We start from the raw sequence: 14,767 nt of genomic DNA on the forward strand, positions 1-14,767 counted from the left end.
ATGGTCCGGGTGTACTAGCGGTAGGCCACGGCTAGGGCTAGGACGGTAGCGACCACAGTGCATGGCGGCCATACACATACGCGCGTACTCATAAGTAGGTTTGTACACAGTGGCGGATGCATGATGAGAACAGGGGCTAAATAATAAAAATTTAGGGTTAGAGTTAGAAATTAATGGTGATTTGAGGCTGAGTAACTCTAGTCTAATGAAGAAATCAGGCTCACTAGGGGCTGTAGCCCCGACAGCCTCCTTTTGGATCCGCCCCTGTTTGTAGAGTACGGGGGTGATTGGTTGTGCTTCTCCGGCTAGCCTGGCTAGAAAATAAACCAGCTATCTCAAGCCCGTCCAAATCAATACAATATGCAATTTTTGGTTTTCATGTGTTAGCTAAGCCTGTATTGCTAAATTCTTGTTTGGTTGGCTGGTCTGCCTGAAACTCTTACCTCTTCTTTTGCTATGGTGACCTTATCTCCGTCAGAGCTTCATCTCTGTTCATCATCTTCGTCGTCGTCGGGCGGTGGCACGGTCAGAGGGATTTGAACCCTAGCATCGTGCGGATCTGGGAAACCGCACGGGCGAGCTGTTCGGTGCCACGACGGTATTAGTGCCCGAAAAAGCAAGCGGGGGGAGGAGAAGCGGCAGCGTGGACGAATTCACGCGGTGGTGGCGCGGGCCGCTATGGCGGTGGCGATGGAGGCTGCGGGATTCGACCCATCCGATTTCGATTCGATTTGCCGCCGCCTGCCGAAGAGGAAAGGGGAAAACCCACCGTTGTCGCATCCCACCCATCCGATTTTGATTCGATTCGCCAGTGGTGCCCGCGGCGGAGGGGATGGCGAGCTCCTTCTCCTTCCTCGCCATGCCCGGCCATGGCTCTCGCTTGAGGACCCCCGGCCGCGCGAGGAGGAGAGGGACAGAAGGAGGAAGGTGGCGCCGAGGCGGAGGTGAGGAGCTCGTCGGGGATGAAAACGGCGCCGGGGAAGTGAGGAGGCTCACCCGGGACGGGAGGTTAGGCAGCGCCGAGACGGAGGTGAGGAACTCGAGGTACGGGTCGCGGGAGGTGAGACGAGCGACGTGAGTGCTAAGCCAGGCCTAGCTCCATGAAAACGAGCGAATCAGGCGTTCTGCCAGTCTAGCCGTACAGATTGGGCTTGTGGAAGGCTGGCTAGTAGGCCTTACAGAACCAAACAGATCCGAGTTGCATTATATAGGCCTGGCTAGAGGCTAAATTAGAAAACCAAACACACCCTATATCTCTTGTACAGCTATATATACACACACACACTATCCCAGATCTGGACATCACTGTCGGTTCAAAAACCCACTTCACTGTCGGATTTTTGAACCGACAGTGGCATACCGATAGTTATGGGGGGTTGACATCACTATCGGTCCCTTAAAAACCGACACTGATCTATAGGAAATAGTGTCGGTTCCTAGCTCTGCCCGGCAGTGTCCAGTTGAACAACACCGTCGGTATGTAGTGCCAACCGACAGTGACGGTTGCTTTAAGAGTGTCAGTTCTTGGCTCAAGCCAGCAGTGTTGAGTAAGCCTACACTGTTGGTTCACAGATCAAACCGGTAGTGTTGTAGTAAATATCAGTGTCGGTTCATGGATCAAACCAGCAGTGTTCTTGTAACTATCAGTGTCGGTTCATGGTTCAAGCCGCCAGTGTTGAGCAATACAACACTTTCGGTTTGCTTCTAACCGGTAGTGATGATTACGACAACACTGCCGGTTTGTTGCTAACCAGCGGTGATGGTCCGTTCGTATTTATTATTTTATAATTTATTTTAATTTATATTTTTTCGTGGAATCGGGTTTCGCTTTATATACGCTACGTAGATGATAGGTCCATCAATATTAAACATTACAAATGTTACGATTATAATTCAAATGTTCTTATCTACATCTTGATCCCTCAAAATAAAAAAGAAATGTTCTTGGACTTCACACATGCTTTCTCGGACTTCTTACAATAATCTAGCGAGCCGCTCTGGACCATACTAGTCCTTCTACTTCACGGATTGTGCAATGAAAAATACTCCATCTTTTTCCAATACCTCGGCTAAGATGAATTTTGGCCAGCTCCGATTGTAGTGCGACGATCTCCATGCCTAGCAGCCATTCGTGCTTATATTTCTTGCGCTGTCGTTAAAAAAAGATGATATCCAAAGAGGAACAGTAAATTATTTTGTTGAATTATTAACAGACATAAATAAAATGGGGATTATACACACCAACTTATCGGCTTCTTCCGATTTCCCGCCGATGTAGCGAAGCATTGCCCACATTACATAAACCCGCAATTATTGTTTCCCACCAGCTGTGATAGGTACTTCCCCTCTATTTCGACAACCTTGAATGGGACCGACGTCCCACTAATTTAGACACTGAGCAACATTAAAAGGAGAAACATTAGAAAGCGGTATGTGTGATAGAAAATAATAGTTATTAGGATCGCTTACTAATTTAGCACTGCCACCAGTGCATCGAGATGATGAAATGGTTTTTTCTTCGAGTCCCACACCTCGAGCAGATTTTTAGCAAGATTAACACAAATGAAGACGAAATGGTTGCTGCAATCATAGAATCCTAATTATCGAATAATCTTAACAAAAAGAAGCATAAATTAAAGAGTTGAGAACACCATACTCCCAGTTGTAGGCTAGAAGTATGTGGGTTTTCTTCTTTATCGTGAATTCGTCGAAAACAACAATCAATCTCTGTTTTAGGTCTTCCATGTCAGATCCATAGAGGCCTAGACATGTCCTCTCATTGACTCACATGGTGTCTAAGAAGCCTATGTAATCCCATTTTCTTTTTAGAATGCAAAATTTTGTTATACACCTACATAAAATTATGGGAAGTGCTCAAAAGTTAACAATTTGTATCTCGAGAGAGTAGTTAATTGTAATATCGTGCGTGTAGGGTACTTACATAGTCCACAGTGTCAACATTTGAACATCGAGAGAGCATTTCTCGTATAGCTGGAACAAGCACTCCCACTCGACATCGAACTTCTCTTCTTTAGGATATTGGAAAACATGTGGCGAACGGATAACAACCTCAAAACCAAAGTCATCCGTCTCTGCTTGAGCCATGTAATATTCATGTAACTGGCGCATATATGTTGTCAGATTTTTATACTCATGATCGGGAACCAAAAGATTGGCCCTTTCATACTTCATTGCTGGTGTTCCCATCCCTTGTACATCATAATAGATGTTCGCGGCCTCTTCCATGGTTAAATCAGGGTTGTCTTCGACTAACTTCATAATGTTCCTTAAATCTTTATTGTGTATTTCTTCGTCTCTTATTGTAGTGTATTTATTCTATGTTTTCCTTTCAAATTCGGACTTCAACAAAAATAAAGGCAGTGAGACACATAGATTGAAGAAACTAACACAATCTTCCTTTGAGATATGTGCTGTAAATTTTTCTTTCATCAATGTGGTAACGCTGCCACTGAATGGCCTTTTTCTTTTCTGTTGGTCCACTTTGGGAGCATTAGTGACAGAATCCAAGGACCTTTTCTGCGACTGCAAGGATGTTCTTGATCTTGTTTTGGGCTGAGGTGGAGGAGGAGGATGACGACGAGAATTCTATTTTCCCGGCGCTGATGAAGATGGAGGAGGAGGAGGAGTCTCTTTTCTCGGGGCTGATGAAGATGGAGTCGGACGAGGAGGAATAGAAGGAGACCTCTGTCTTCTCGGGGGTGATGACTCCGGATGAGGTGGGGAGTGATCTCTGTTGGGAGATGGTGAGTGATCATCGTAGGTGGGCGAAGACTCAGAGTCGTCCTCATCATCAGAGGACAATTGATGGTCAAGCTTAATGAAGCGCTTGCGCCAGGCCACATGAGAGCCCTTATTTTGACCAAGTTTTGGCCTATCTTCTGTTACGAGGTACTCAATAGGTATCTTGTTATACTTCTTATCAAGTATTTTGTCAATGGTGACGTGAGAGTACCCCAGTGGAATTGGGCGGCCATTAATTGTCCCATCTCCCGCAGGCCTAGCCTGGCCGAGCGGCACCTTGTCCTTTGTCCATTCCTGATGGATGTACAACCTGACATTGACGGGTTCAGTGATGTCGTCCACCGGTTGAGGCACATTCGCCTCTTCTTCGTCGAGCAGGGTCGATCTGTAGCTGCTGCAACCCCTAAACTGTGGGCTAAAGGCACTAGAAGTAGGGTTTTGTGGTACTACTGACCCCTTGGACAACAAAATTTGCTCGACGCGCGCTTCAACGGTTGCCTTAATTCGTGCTTCCATTCTGTCTTCCATCTTTTTTAGTCTCCTCAAATACTCTGCCTCATGTTCCGCTCTACCCCTCGAGTGGCTCAGGTAAGTGTTAGATTCTTAGAGGAATGCTAGTTTCCAAGGAACAACACCAGTTCCTCTAGTGCGACCAAGGTGCTCCTTGGTTCCGAGTGCTTGGGTGAGCACGTCTTTCTCCCTATTAGAAGTGTGAGTCCCTTGCCTCACCTCCTCAGTTACCTGGGAGATCCTCTGGATGAGTTCGCTCATGGGTTGATTTGAGGAGCTAAAGCCCTCATCCTCGGCGTGCCGTACATTTCACCCATACAGTATAATACCGATGTGGGCTCCTAATCGGTGGTCTCAACCTGAATGCCTTCCTTAGCATGGTGATCCGTCTTTTAAAGTTCTGCTTCAAATTCTAGCATCTTTTTGGCATAGCCACGAGAGCCGAGATGAAGAGGATTCGTTGCTTTCTGTGAATTCTCCTTATTATTCCTGCTTAGTTCTAAGTACTCCTCGGATAACCTATGTTCCTTGAAAGCCTGCCAGAAGTCCTTCTGCTTGCAAAACTATCCACCATCAAAATCTAGCTCTTTATTTTGGAGGACAAAATTCTTGTACAATGTCCCCTTGAAATTCTTGAAGCATGTCCCCATGATTTTTTTGCTTTTTTCTTGACTAACTCCCTGTCATACTCGGCCGGGAAAGTGAAATACTCTAGGATCTTGACATCCCATATGTAATCCTTCTCGCTTTCAGGAACCCTCCACCGGTCATTATCTTTCCCAATCCACTTCTTGTACTTAATCGGGATGAAGTCCCTAACAAGTAACCCGAGGATAGTCTTGTGTTTGGTCAACGCTATAGGCGGTGAGAGTGGATCCCCAAATTCATCAAACTCAGTAATGTGCCAGTGTGCATTCCTACCAACAGGAATCTTTGACACGTCTTGCTTGGATCTGACCTTCCTGCTACCCGAACCCTCTGGCTCCTCGGCCGGCGGAGGCTCCTGCTAGAGACACCAAGTAAGCTATGACCCTCTCAATTGATTAGCGTGTGTGGCTATATAGTGACATGATACCAAAGTTACCTGGCCATCTCGGTCATTTTGACCTAGATCGAGCAGGCCGGATGGGGTCCATGGTTGCTCATTCTCACCGACCTGATTGACACCGTCACCGTTTGTCGGATCATGCGGCTCTCCCGTCCCAGCGATATTAGCCGCTTCTTGTTGCCGATCAGTTCTTCGGGGACGGGGTAACATGCGACGATGAGTCATGGCTGTGACACGATCATGGTTAGTTTTGGCCGCGGACAACTAATAATAGCATATGTTCATATATATATATATAATATTTAATGCAAAGTCTAATAATAAGTCCACATACAACAAAGTCAAATAATAGCATATGTTCACCTAGAATAAATTCATTGTTTGATTGACCACATACAACAAAGTCCACCTACTGTTCTATGAAACTAAGCCTACATCAACTTCCAAATAAGAAAAGCGATGACCATAGCCATAAATATAAGCATGACATCTTTTCAAGACCAAGGAGCAATTCTCCTAATCTTCACATCTCCGACGGGTGGCTTCTCTTCGATCTCCAGTGCCAGCGGATGGCCATAGTTTACATTCATTGGACCATAGTAGGCCTGTTGCCCATGGTTTGCAAGGTAGGCCGGATGACTATAGTAGGCCCTCAAAGCTTCAGCTTCTGTGTTGTATTTTTTGTGCAAATTACCAGGGTAGCGATTGACTTGAGCATAGCAATCTTCCCAGGTTTGATAAATCCCAGACATGTGACCAACATACACTATATACCATGCCATGGTTGCCTATACATTTAAGTAAATTAGGCATGTGGTAAGTGGTAATGGTAACTCATTGAACAAGAGTTATTATTCAAGTTATATGGCCAAACTAAATCTATTTAATGTTCTTTATCCTTGACATGATAAAAAAATAACCTCAATAATTGGACTGTCTATTATTCGGAGATCAATGTGGTTTAGTAATCATACTTGCTGCTGCTGCCGAGCCAATTTTAAAAGTTGTTTTTAACTTTTTTTTCTGGAACAAACATCTATAGATGCCTTTTTAAAGCATGCTATACATTCCATCAAAATCAATTGACACTCTACCTATAGTGATTATACCTATACACATTTGACAAGAATCCATCAATTGACACTCTACATATAGCTAAACCAAGGAGTAACAGCATGTAACTCAATCGAATAGGAATCGGCTACTATTGGGAAGACAACAACCGTGGGGCATTTCATCAAACACTTAGCGGGCAATGAGCCACGCACTCACCGTGGGGGTGGGAATGTAGCTGTCCGTGCACGCTCCTGAAGGCCTCGACGGTGCTCCAGTGTCTGGTGGTGGACAGCGTGGGGAGTGCTCCGGCGTGGGGCAGTGCACGGGCGTCGGCGTCAAAGAAGAGGAGCATGGGGCTAGGAACGGCGGCGCCGGTGGCGGTGGACGGTTGCTCCGGCGTGGGGTGGTGCACGGGCCTCGGCGTCGAAGAAGAGAAGCGCGGGGCTATGAATGGCGGTGCGGGGGGCGGTGGATGGGTGCTCCGGCTTGGGGTGGTGCACGGACGTCGGCGTCGAAGAAGAGGAGCGCGGGGCTGTGGCAGAACCTCCTAAGTTATAGGGCCCACATGCACCTGTCACTGTCCGACGACCTTTGACATTTATGCATATGTTTCCATTAACTTAAAAAGACTGTCGGGTGTCCTCGGGGAACCCCGAATCATCCACGATTTCCGAGCAGGATCACGTTACAGAGTCATTGCAGTATTACAACATTTATTCAAATATATGCATCAGAGTAAAAACAGCGGAAGTCTTACGATAACATAATTTACAAAACAGTGGTTTCAAACCTCACAACTAGGTTCGATGTTTATTACAAAACGAAATAGTGGAGTGGCATTATAATATAATACAAAACACACAAGGAGATTGCCCTGCCCAAGGGCCACACATTTACTTCTCAACGTCATCACAAGGTACAACTGTCATGCAGCACGATCCAAAACAGATCTGCTCATGAGGCTCACCTGCAACAAGGGTCAATGAACCCTGAGTACAAAAGTACTCAACAAGACTTAACCGAAATAAGAACTGATAACTCAGGAATGCAGGCTCAGGGATTCAAGGTATGGTTTTAGCAATAATCAAAGTTATTTTGCGTAAAAGCTCTTTGACAAAATTCTTTATTTCAACAATTTAAACTTCATAAAATCATATACAAAGATGACACGATCCGTAATGAGATCATGAAACTTCATATCCAACACCTTCATCAACCATTCTCAAGTTCCAGTTATTAATTCTACGATGATGAACAGTGAGTTGAGTCTCCATAACCGAGGAGCAACGATGATTCGAACCGATTATAAACCCAGCTGGGGATTCCAGACCACACGACATATGCAGGTCCCCAACTCACATATATCAACCTACCCTCGGATCCTCTAAAGCAAGAACGGGTCCGCGCCACCCGAGAATACAGCACACCTCAAATCCGGCCACATTCCAGCCACGAGGGTACACGCTATTCCCGCCATCTCTCCACTCCCAGTGCGCGAGTAGCCATTCTCGTAATAGAATCGCCAAGTTCAGGCTTACCGGAGTATGTGGTTAGTACTACAAATTCTCACCTCATGCAATTCAACAACGAACGTGCCTTAATCGACACAGGCGGAAAGAACCCGCTCACAAGACCTCCATGTCTGGTGGCTCACACTCACCGAGTCCGCCCGGTCTAGATTTATTACTCCACATTCCCATATCACATGTTAACATAAGTAACCAAGGTTCCATTTAAAACCTGCAGGTGGCAGGTAATCACCCGACTTTCATCGTTATACGCATAGCTAAGCAAAACTAGGCATATACGAGTTTAAAACTAGTAATATGGTAAATATGGAATAACAAGGGTGGTAATGCATCAATTAGGCTCTTATTTAACTCTTAATCACTTAATGCAGTAACGGAAAGCAAAAGCGAAATTTATTTGTAAAACACAAGGTAGGGTTGTATGCATCCGGGGCTTGCCTTCGTTGACGGAAAAGTCCGATTCCTACGATGTCACACAAGTATTCGATCCGACCTCAACAGACAGATCAACCTCCTCCGCAACTTGATTAACTACCACGTGTTCACCTTCGTTTACTACACGTAGTAACATTGCCATGTTTAACATGATGCGGAATATGAAACATGATGCTCGAAGATGGATGCAAAAATTAATAAATTGGATACAATTTTCCTTCGCAGTACAGTTACAAACCAAACTAACCAAACCATATTCGTAACTGATGTGACCATGCCAGCACCGATCACTTTGGTGAACTCTCCGACCACTACGGTGAACTATCCGACCACTACGGTGAACTATCCGACCACTACGGTGAACTATCCGACCACTACGGTGAACTATCCGACCACTACGATGAACTATCCGACCACTACACTAGCTGATACACCACTCCAATTCCATACTGGACCGAGCACAACGATGACCATGGCGGCACGATGGTACGACCACACTACACTGGTGACACAAGCACGATAGAGGTTAAACACTAAGCACAGAAGGGTTCAGCACCTCACCCCGAACATGACTGAGCAACAAGCAGGGTCGGAGGAGCAACGGAGATGCGTGACGACGACTACGGTGATCACGGCGGAGCAAAGATCGTCGGTGAGGGAGAACCGGCGACTGCAGTGATCAAAATGAGTAGACAACAACAGATTAAGTACTACAACATCGAAACGAAGCCATAAGTACACTGATTATAGACAACAGCTCACCGGAGGGCTCTGACCACAATGACACGCCCACGGCGATGAAGTTGCCGACCGCGAGGAAGAAAGACGTGGACTGCGGATTCTTGGCAATTTCCGGCGACCAATGTTAGCTGGCTGGATTCGCAAGGAAAAGACGGAACTAGGACGGCCTTTACCGAGATGGCAACGGCGGTGGTGAAAACAAAGGAAGAAGAAAAACGACGATGACGGCGTCTTGGTACTTATAGCACAGCGCAGAAGCTCAAGGAAGCCACGACGGAGCCGTTTCCGTGCCAGCGCGACATCAAGGACAGCCACGACGCGCCTGGAACGCCGAAGAAGGTCTGACGGCAATGTAGCTTAGACGGTGAATACTGTTCACAGAAATTACAAGTTTGCCATTCGTAAAAATTCACAAATTACTCAAAATTTTTCTAAACAACTTGAAAAACTCCAAAAACAAACTTTGTATAACTTGCCAAGCTCTACACTTTTGCTTTTGGGATCAACCCCAAAATATGCTTAGATTTTGAAATGGATTTTCAGGGTAGGATTTAAGTGCTGAAAATCGGGGTTTTCTCGAAAAATTCAAAATCCAAACAAACTTTGAACTTGAGCCAAACAATACAATTCAACACATACCACATGAATATAAACTTGTTTTAGTGTATGCATCTCAAAGTTTTTACCAAATGCCAATTGCCTTGCAATGCATATGATGATATGACAGTTTTAGTATTTTAAACACCCGGGGTGTTACAATCCTTCCCCCTAAAAGAAATCTTGCCCCGAGATTCAAAGCCATAGAGTAAGTAATGGAAAAGGAAATGTGTCGTGAGAACACATACCAAATCTGTCCATAAAACAGCTGAGGTCCCTATACAAAACACAACTTGTACAACCGAACTCAACTAACATTACTCTATTCTATATTGACGCTAGAAACTCTGGAAACTTTTCTAACAAGTAATCTTCTGATTCCCAGGTAGCTTCCTCTTCTGAATGTTGATTCCATTGTATTTTATAGAACTTGATTGTCCGTCTTCGAGTAACACGATCTTTCTGATCTAACACTCGGATAGGATATTTGGAATAAGTTAAATCCGGTTCTAGTTCCACTCCTTCAACTTCAACATTCTGTTCAGGCACTCGGAGACACTTCTTTAATTGAGAAACATGGAACACATCATGCACAGCTGTGAGATGTTCAGGTAATTTCAAGCGATATGCCACTTTTCCATACCTTTCCAAAATTTGATATGGTCCAATATATCGGGGTGCCAACTTTCCTTTAACACCAAAACGGTTAACTCCCTTCATTGGTGATACTTTCAGATATACAAAATCTCCTTTGTTGAATACCAATGGTCTCCGTCGTCTATCCGCATAACTCTTTTGGTGGGACTGAGCTATCTTCAGATTACTCTGTATTTGCCTAACCTTGTCTTCTGTTTCTTTCACAAGGTCAACTCCAAAGAACCTTCTCTCTCCTAGCTCAGACCAACTCAACGATGTTCTGCATCTACGACCATAGAGTGCTTCAAATGGAGCCATTCTAATGCTTTCTTGATAACTATTGTTGTATGAGAACTCAGCCAAAGGTAAGCACTCATCCCACTTATTGGAATAGTTAAGGACACAACACCTTAACATGTCTTCAAGTACTTGATTGACTCTTTCAGTCTGCCCATCAGTCTGCGGATGATAAGCTGTACTATACAGAAGTTTGGTACCTAACGAAGCATGTAAGTGTTTCCAAAAGCTGGAGACAAATTGTGTACCCCCATCTGACACTATAGTCTTGGGTACTCCATGGAGACTCATGATTCTTGCCAAATACATCTTAGCATATTGGATCGTAGGATATATGGTCTTGACTGGAAGAAAATGTGCTGACTTAGTGAGTCGATCTACAATAACCCATACTGAGTCAAATCCCTTTGATGTCTTGGGTAGACCAACAATAAAATCCATACTTATGTCCTCCCACTTCCAAGATGGAATAGGTAATGGTTGTAATTCACCAGCAGACCTCAAATGTATAGCTTTCACCTTTTGACATGTATCACACTTCGCTATATATCTAGCAATCTCTATTTTCATTTTAGTCCACCAGAATCTTTGCTTCAAATCATGGTACATCTTGTTGCTTCCCGGATGGATAGATAACCTAGTAGCATGTGCCTCATCTAGAATTGACTGCCGCAACTCAGGAACTTTTGGTACCACCAGGCGATCCTTGAACCATAACACATCTTCATCATCTATACTAAAACATTCTGCTTTTCCATCCCTGACTCTTTCCTTGATATGAGATATACCCTTGTTTTCCTTTTGAGCAGCAATAACTTGATCTCGAATAGTAGCTTCAACAATTATGTTGGTCAAACTTCCTTGTTGAATTACTTCTACATTCAACTTCTCCATTTCTTGGCATAAATTCAAACCCATTGTTCTCACTGTCAGACAATTGCAATAACTTATGCGACTAAGGGCATCTGCAACCACATTTGCTTTACCCGGGTGATAATGTACTTCCAAATCATAATCCTTAATCAGTTCTAACCATCTTCTTTGTCGCATGTTTAATTCTGACTGAGTGAAGATATACTTTAAGCTTTTGTGATCGGTGTAAATATGGCACGTATTACCAAGCAGGTAATGTCGCCAAATCTTTAGAGCATGAACCACAGCTGCTAACTCCAAATCATGAGTAGGATAGTGTTCTTCATGTTGCTTAAGTTGCCTGGACGCATAGGCAATGACTCGGCCTTCTTGCATCAACACACATCCAATACCAATACCTGAAGCATCGCAATAAATATCAAATGGCTTCTCGATGTCAGGTTGGGCTAACACTGGTGCAGTAGTCAACAGCCTTTTTAAAGTCTGGAAAGCCTCTTCACAATCTGATGACCAGACAAACTTGACTTGGTTCTTCAACAATTCAGTTATAGGTTTTGATACTTTAGAGAATTCTGGAATAAACCGACGGTAATACCCCGCCAATCCAAGAAAACTCCGAACTTGATGAACTGTGGTTGGCGGTTTCCAATCAAGCACATCCCTCACTTTGCCGGGATCAACTGCAACTCCTTTGGCTGACAAGACATGTCCAAGAAATTGCACTTCCCTAAGCCAAAAATCACACTTGCTGAACTTGGCATACAATTGATGTTCTCTCAAACGAGTTAGAACAATTCTAAGGTGTTTGGCATGTTCTGTCTTATTCTTGGAATATACTAGTATATCATCAATAAACACCACTACAAACTTGTCTAGCTCAGGCATGAATACTGAGTTCATCAGATACATGAAATGAGCGGGAGCATTTGTCAAACCAAAAGACATCACTAAGTATTCATATAATCCATATCTTGTGGTAAATGCCGTTTTGGGAATATCTTCAGGCTTTATCTTAATTTGGTGATACCCTGATCTCAAATCTATCTTGGAGAAAACTTTGGCTCCGGCCAATTGATCAAAAAGCAAATCTATCCGAGGTAATGGATACTTATTCTTGATGGTCACTTCATTCAACGGACGATAGTCAACACATAACCTTAGGGTCTCATCTTTCTTTTTCACAAAAATTGCCGGACATCCCCAAGGTGAAGAACTAGGTTGGATAAACCCTTTCTGAATCAATTCTTGTAACTGAGTCTTCAACTCGGCCAATTCCTTAGGTGGCATCCTATAAGCTCTCCGAGAAATCGGAGCTGTTCCAGGTTGTAACTCTATATTGAACTGTACATCCCTATCGGGTGGTAGACCGGGTAAATCTTCTGGAAACACATCTGGAAATTCACACACTACTGGAATATCTCTAATCTCTTTGACAGCAGTCGCACAAATCTTGCCCACTGATCTTCTTAGGGTTGGAAGTTGGATGAGAAGTTGAGAATTACTATCAGGCAAACTTACTCTTAAAGTCCTATTCAAAGCATCTATAACAGCCTTATGCTGATACATCCAATTCATTCCCAAGATTACATCTATATCCTGATCCTTAAGGATAATCATGGTAGTGGGAAAAATATGCCCACCCAGGTTTACGGGTACCTGGTATACCATTTCCTTAGTACACAGACGTCCCCCGGGCGACTGTATAAAGAAACTTTCCTTTGTTGCCCCAATTGAAATTTCATACTTCATAACAAATGTTCTATTGATGAATGAATGCGATGCGCCAGAATCAAAAAGTATAACTGCAGGGTGATTGGCGACAGGAAACATACCCATCATCACTGGCTCTCCTTCAGGAATTTCCCCGGCTTTAATATAGAAAACCCTTCCTGTCTTCCTCTCATCTTTGTTCTTCTGAGCATTCTGATTGTGGTTCTTGTTTGGTGCTTGACCCTGTTGTTGATTGGCAGGGGTCTTCTGATAATTTTGATTAGCCTGCCTAGGATATGGACATTCCCTGGAGAAATGACCAGTCCTTCCACAATTGTAACACGGATAGTTGTGACCCTGGGATGTTGGAACATTGCCACCAGAAGCATTGGTTGACTATGAGTTCGGATAGGTTATAGCAGGACGGACATTTGACTGTTGCCCGGCTTGGAACTGCGGCGGACGATAAGGAGGACGATAATGGTTTACGGGATGATAAATCACTCTCTGCCTCTTTTGGTTTCCACCAAAAGGTCCAGACGGCACATTCTTTTTCTTATTGAGCTCCTTATGCTGCCGATACTTTGCCTCTGAAGCAATTGCAATATTTACTGCCTCATGATAAGTGATATTCGTACAGGCTGTCATCATTGTCTGCAGTTTGGTATTCAGACCTCTCATGAACCATTTCTTTTTCTTGGCATCCGTATTGACATGTTCAGATGCATACTGCGACAGATGATTGAATCTTCCCACATACTGCATCACTGTTTGATCCCCTTGCCTCAAAGCAAGGAATTCATCTAGCTTCATAGCCATCACTCCTTCCGGGATATAATGGGCTCTGAAAGCAGTGCGAAATTCTGTCCAAGTTAACGAAATGCCTGCAGGTTGCATGGCCATCAGATTTGCATACCAAGCACCAGCTGCACCTCTAAGTTGCTGGGCAGCAAACACCGGTTTCTGAAACTCTGTGCAGTGAATAAGATCAAATTTCTGCTCCATGGTCCTAAGCCAGTCATCAGCCTCTAGTGGTTCATCTGCCTTGGTGAACACCGGGGGTTTTGTATCCGTGAAATCCACATAGGTAGCCTCATGCCTGTTATGATTGCGGCCACGGTTTCCATGCATCTGATTCTGATTACTTTGAGCCATCTCATGAAGCAAACGAGAATTTTCTACAGTCACATTGACTAATGCAGCGATAGCATCAGCCAGATTGGTCGGCATTGGTGGCGGGTTGGGGATATCATCATCATCTTGTGAAGTACCAGGAATATGCGATCCCCGCGTACGACGCATCTGTTCATAACAAACCAAATTTTATTCACAAGTCTTTATTCAAAGATCAAAGAGCTTACTACCCGCATTACATCGATGCCACTTATTTAAACATAAGAACACATCTAAACAAGACTACTAGCTTAACTAGATCTTCTATTACACAACTCTACTCTTTTCCGTGATTACTTCAAACTTCAGGCTCGGTATCCATTCCGGAATTGTTACCGCCTTCATCATCACTTTCATCTATCATTACTAATTCTTCAGGATCTTCTTCTTCTTCCTCTTC

This window comes from Miscanthus floridulus, chromosome 7 (genome assembly GCF_019320115.1).
Source record: "Miscanthus floridulus cultivar M001 chromosome 7, ASM1932011v1, whole genome shotgun sequence".
Taxonomy (NCBI): domain Eukaryota; kingdom Viridiplantae; phylum Streptophyta; class Magnoliopsida; order Poales; family Poaceae; genus Miscanthus; species Miscanthus floridulus.